A 6381-nucleotide genomic window follows, 5' to 3' on the forward strand; every position below is an offset into this window, starting at 1 on the left:
CAACAGCCATGTAAAAGATGTGGGGAAATGGCAGGGCAAAGGCCCTGTGGTGGGCAGGATGGTAGAGAACTGGAGGGACAGAAAGAAAACCAGTATGGCTAGAGGGGAGCATGGTGGGAGAGGGAGGCAGGATGCAGAACATTAGGGATTCATAGGCCATAAGGAGTAGTTTGGATTTTATTCTAAGTGCAAGGGGAATCCTTTGGAAGGTTTTAAGGAGTTTAACACTCTGGCTGCTTACATTCCTAGCTTGCTGTATCACTTTGGACAAATGAATGTGCCTCTCTGAATTTTAGATTCCTGACATTGTTATGAAGATTAAATGAGATCATGTAAGAGTGAGTTAGTACCATGCCTAGCCCAAAGAAGTAGCTATAGAAACGTCAGTTTCATTTTCTGGTTGTTCACTAGGGGCAATGACTGGTAAATGCTGAAACTAAACTAAATGCTGAACCAAATGTTGAAACTAAATTAAACTAAAACAAACTAGAGAAATGGAACTGACATGAACTTTCTGGAAGGCAGTATCAGCACATCCTTTGACAAGGGGCTACCTCCCTTGTGGCCTAGGGAAACAAAGAGAAACAGAGACAAAATGTATACTAAAGATGTTTGTCACCATGTCATTTACATATCGAACAACTGGAAACAACTAAATGTCTGGGGTAAGTGCTGGTTTAAAGGCACTTTGGTGGGCACCTGGGTCGCTCAGTCAGTTAAGCATCTGCCTTTGGCTCAGGTCATGGTCCTGGGGTCGAGTCCTGCATTGGGCTTCCAGCTCAGCAGGAGGCCTGCCTGCTTCTCCCTCTGCCTGCTGCTCCCCCTGTTCATGCACGCTCTCTCACTCTCCGACAAATAAATAAAACCTTAAAAAGAAAAAGGAAGAGTTAATTTTCTACTTTTCATTTTATTTTGCTAAAAGTAAATGTCCTAAGTGTCCTAAGTTTTTTTCCCCCCAAATATATGTTTTTTTCCCTTGTAATTGGAAAGAAAAAAGCAACTTATTAAACTAACTGGAAAATGCCTCTTGCTAAATTCAGGAATCATTTATAAATAGAACTATGTTAGGACGCTTGGAAGAAATGGAGGAAGGAAAGCATATCTAGGAGGCTGACTGATTCCCCAGGTCATCTAATAACTATGTGTTCAGCACAAACCTTCCTAGAGACGACTTCTACTTGAAATTTCCTTTCAGTTGATGGTTTGGGGTTCAGGAGAAGAAGTAGTGGTCTTTGGCAACCTGGGAACCTAGTTTTTAAAGCCAGCTCTGTCATTTAGTAACTGTGAATCCCCTGGCAATGTACATAACTTCTCTGAGATCCTGTTTTTGTGACCATAGGGGCAGTGATGTTTACTCCAACCTTTCTTTGGGTAGGTTAAGGATAAAATACATGAAATGTCTGTCTTCTGATGAGTCCTTGATAAATGCCAGCTCTTATATTGTGATACTTCTGCCCCAATATTGATCATACCTTATTATAGTGTAGCCCTTTACGTTTGCAAATGTGTGTGGGGAGTTGTGTTCATTGTCTGATCCTGAAAAAAAAAGCCCAGTTTTTATTAAGATAATACCTTACCTGTATAGAGTATTTGCTATGTTTTTAAGAATTGCGTAGTAGTGGGTGCTCAGTAAGTGCTAACTGACTAAATGAATGAACTAATGAATGTTTTCAAAGGAGAAAAAATAGTGGACTGTTTCTTTGACTGGGGAATTCATTCTATGAGGCTAGATGCTCCCTAAAGCAAAGGTAGCCCTGAATCTCCCTGTTATGTTGAGGGGAGCTTCAGGGCAGGCCAGGGCTCGGAGAAGACTGCCCAGAGTCATTCTGGTGGACCTTTTTCCTGCTCCGACTTGTGAAAAACTAGAGGTAAAAAGAGTGAGTTGGTGCCACCTGGAGGGTGAGAGTAAGCACCTCAGGAGAAAGCAAGAAAAATTAGAACAAAGCACTTCTTTTAGTTCAGGCGCACAGGTGGGGTGGTGGCGGTAAGAATGTACCCTAAAAATAATCTCTGCTTTTTGAGGCACCTGGGTGGCTCAGTCGATTAAAGCCCCTGCCTTCCGCTCAGGTCATGATCCCAGGACCCTGGGATCGAGCCTCTCGCATCAGGCTCTCTCCTCAGCAGGGAGCCTGCTTCCTCCTCTCTCTCTCTCTCTCTCTGCCTGCCTCTCTGCCTACTTGTGATCTCTGTCTGTCAAATAAATAAATAAAGTCTTAAAAAAAATAATCTCCAGGGGCACCTGGGTGGCTCAGTCGTTAAGCGTCTGCCTTTGGCTTAGGTCATGATCCCAGGGTCCTAGGATCGAGCCCCACATCAGGCTCCCTGCTTAGCAGGAACCTGCTTCTCCCTCTTACTCTGCTTGTGTTCCCTCTCTCACTGTGTCTCTCTCTGTCAAATAAATAAACAAACAAAAAATCTTTTTTAAAAAATCTCTGCTTTTTCAAAATTAAATAATTATTTAGATAATTATAGAGTCATGAGCAGTTGTAAGAAATAATACAAAGAAATGCCATGTATACTTTACCTAGTTTCCCCCAGTGGTAGCATCTTGTAAAACTATAGTACACAGGGCACCTGGGTGATACAGTTGGTTTCGGCTCAGGTTGTGGTCTTGGAGTTATGGGATCAAGCCCCCAGGTTGGGCTCAGTGCGGAGTCTGTGTGAGATTCTCTCTTCCTCAGTCCCTCCCACCCATTTTCTCTCTCTCTCAAATAAATAAATCTTTTTTTTTTAAAGATTTTATTTATTTGACAGAGAGAGATCACAAGTAGACAGAGAGGCAGGCAGAGAGAGAGAGGGAAGCAGGCTCCCCGCCGAGCAGAGAGCCCGATGCGGGCCTCGATCCCAGGACCCTGAGATCATGACCTGAGCCGAAGGCAGCGGCTTAACCCACTGAGCCACCCAGGCGCCCTCAAATAAATAAATCTTTAAAAAAAACCAAAACTATAGTCTATAGATCAGTTGAATAGAATCTAGAGTCCAGAAATAAACCCACACATTACTATCAATTGATTTTTGACAAAATTAACAATACAATTCAATAACAATACAATTCAATGGATAATAGAATAGTCTTTTTGACAAATGGTGCTGGGACAACTGGATATCCAGATGCAAAAAGATGAAGTTGGACCCCTACCTCACACCATATACAAAAACTAAAATGGGCCAAAGACCTAAAATGTAAGAGGTAAAACTATAAAACTCTTCGGAAAAAAAAAAAAAAAAAAAAAAAAAAAAAAAAAAAACAGGATAAATCCTCATGACCTTGGGTTAAGGAATAATTTCTTAATATGGACACCAAAAGAACAAGCAGTAAAAGAAAAAATAGGTAAATTGGACCACATCAAAATTTTTTTTTAAAAGCGTTTCTTCTTCAAAGGACACTGTAAAAAAAAGTGAAAAGACAACCCAAAGAATGGAAGAAAATATTTGCAGGTCATATGTCTAATAAGGATCTAGTACCCAGAATATATAAAGAAATCTTACAATTCTACGATTAAAAAAAACCCCAATTTTAAAACGAGCAAATTCACTGAAGAATAGACAATTCTTCAAAGAAAATATACAAATGGCCTGGAAGCACCTGAAGTGTCATTAACCATCAAGGAAGTACAAATCAAAACCACAAAGAGATGCCATTTCACACCCACTAGGATGGCTACAATCAAAAAGATAATAATAAGCATTAGTGAGATATGGAGAAATTGGTGATGAATTGAAATTACTAGTAGGAATATGAAGTGGTGCCGATGCTTTGGAAAACAGGCAATTTCTCAAAAAGTTAAAATAGTTATCATATAACCCAGTATTTCTACTCCTAGGCATATACCCAAGAAAAATGAAATCATATGTCACATGAAAACATGTACACAGGGTGCCTGGGTGGCTCAGTGGGTTAAGTCGCTACCTTCGGCTCAGCTCATGATCTCAGGGTCCTGGGATCGAGTCCTGCATCGGGCTCTCTGTTCAGCAGGGAGCCTGCTTCCCTTCCCCTCTCTCTGCCTGCCTCTCTGCTTACTTGTGATCTCTCTCTGTCAAATAATTAAATAAATTCTTTAAAAAAAAAAAAGAAAGAAAGAAAACATGTACACAAATGTTCATAGAAGCATTATTCATGAGAGCAAAAAAGTAGAAACAACCCAAATGTCCGTAAACTAATGCATGATAAAATGTGGCATATTCCATAAAATGGAATATTATTCAGCAATAAAAGGGAATGAAGTACTGATTCATGCTATGACATGGCTGAACTCTGAAAACATCATGCTAAGTGAAAGAAGCCAGACACACAAAAGGCCACATATCGTATTATTCCATTTATACAAATTATCTAGAAGAGGCAAATCCACTGAAATGGAAGTAGATTAGTGGTTGGGAAAGGGAGGGGAGTAAGGAATGCTAATGGATACCACATTCTTTTGGGAGCAATGAAATGTTCTGGAATTAGTGGTGATGGGTACACATCTCCTTGAATATACTAAAAACCACTAAATTGTATATTTAAAAGAGTGGATTTTATGAAGTCTTATACCTCAATTTCTTAAACTAGTAAAATTAATAAGAAGTAGTATCAAAACCAGTATACGAATATTGGTACAATCTACCAATGTCATTCAGATTTTCCTAGTTTGTCTTGTACTTTCAGTATTCTGTGTTTCTATGAAGGACTTAGCAGTTATCCTGAAGAATGTATATCAACATTTAAAAATAATAAAAACCCTACAACTATATATATATAAGCCCATAGTTACAGCTAGAGTCACCACTCATAATTCTCATTCTCAGAAAGGTATTGTAAAAATTATACACTTTGGCCTCCATATAGAGTTTTACAGAATTTATATTAAGACATAAAAGGATATTTTAGTTCATCAGTATATAGCCCAATTCATCTGTATTTCACCTCTTAACATAACAATCCAAATTTCTGAGGTTCTTTTCTGCTTTTTAACCATGAGGCATATTTATTTCACCTTAATTGTGAACACTTTTCTTGTGAAGTGTGAACACTCCCTGCTTTTCTTGTTTAATGTCTCATTTATTCTAAGAAGTTTGCATTTTGCCTCCCAAGTCACCAGAAATACCCCTTTATAAAAGGTGAGGAAATTTTCATCTGATATATCTACCATAATTCCCTTAACCATCCCATTATTGCTGGACATTTAGGGTGTTTCCAATTATCTTACTGCAAACTGCTGCAGTGGGCAAGTTTATTCTCTTTTGGATGATTTCCACCGGATACGGGGTGGGGTTACTGGTTAAAGATTTTGAATCTCTTTCTGGGTCTTGACAATTTCACCTTGGTGCAAGATCCCCTTCCCCTGCTTCTCCCTAGCCCCCAGCCTCAGCCTCCGCAAAACTAACCCTAGAGCCTGGTCCCTCCCCTTAATTCCACTCTTCCAGCTACACTGTTATTCCCTTTTCATTTATTGGCCTCTGCCCCGCCCCGTGCCGCTCCTCTCCACCACTGGGTCACCCGGGCTCCTTCTCGCCTGGCAATGGGCAGCCTCCTCCCCAGGTAAGCTGGGGCTCGACACGCATTGCAGCACTCGGCTATCCTGACTCGGATTTGCCCAAGCCAAATGCAGTTTGGCAGGCTGGCATGCACCACCCTTACCTTAGCCTCAGAGTGTCCCGCGCAGGTGTCCAGGAAGACAAACTGTTGGGTGACGTTTCTCTTTCCCCTTTCAGTCCATTCCCGCCATCAGCGCTAGGGTGGCGCATCTAGGAGTTCGTTAAGTATCTAAAGTATTTTAAAAGCACATTGAAGTTTTTATGCTGGTTTTTTACTTTAGATTCCTGAAAGCTAATAAAGTACAAACCGATTTGCACCAGGATTAGATGTGACTGGGGAGTGGATGAGCAGATATGAATTATTAAGAAAAAGTTAACTCATTTCATGCATGTAAGTTCATTCATTCAACAAGAATTGACTGAGCACCTACTACATGCCAACACGATCCACGGCAGTAAATAAAAGACAATAAAATCAATAAAGTAAAAATACAGTGTGTTAGATGGTGATTCGAGCTTGGGAGAAAAATCAGGCAAGGTAAGGAGACAAAGTGAGGTCCCTCGAGAAGATGACAATAATAACAGGTTAACAATTGAGGGTCTACTGCTGGTCAGTGTGCTAGGGGCCTCACCTTCGAAAGCCCGTTTAAACTAACGCCACGATGCAGTGAGGGAGGAACTACTGTTTTCATTGCACAGAAAAAGAGGACGTAAGGTGCAGAGCTGGGGGTCCACGTCAGCCCCGAGTCTTAGGCCTCCACCCTTCCCGGCGAAACCCGGGACCTGCGACCTGTCCCTCCACTGCAGGGAGAGGGTTAAAGCGTGGAGCAGCGCCGGGTTGTGCGCTTGCGCAGAGCGGAGATT

At 41.1% G+C, this 6381-nt stretch overlaps 1 long non-coding RNA gene across 1 annotated transcript; it reads right to left on the bottom strand.

The window, feature by feature from the left end:
* Positions 1–806: 806 nt before the first annotated feature.
* LOC123387237 lies at positions 807–6374 on the bottom strand. Its single transcript, XR_006601573.1, has 3 exons — positions 6150–6374; positions 5621–5746; positions 807–866 (listed from the first exon to the last, which is right to left on the bottom strand). It is a non-coding gene; the product is annotated as an uncharacterized LOC123387237 (long non-coding RNA).
* Positions 6375–6381: the final 7 nt, after the last annotated feature.

This window comes from Mustela putorius, unplaced genomic scaffold (assembly GCF_011764305.1).
Source record: "Mustela putorius furo isolate JIRA1106 unplaced genomic scaffold, ASM1176430v1.1 tig00003850_pilon_pilon_pilon, whole genome shotgun sequence".
In the NCBI taxonomy this organism is placed as follows: domain Eukaryota; kingdom Metazoa; phylum Chordata; class Mammalia; order Carnivora; family Mustelidae; genus Mustela; species Mustela putorius.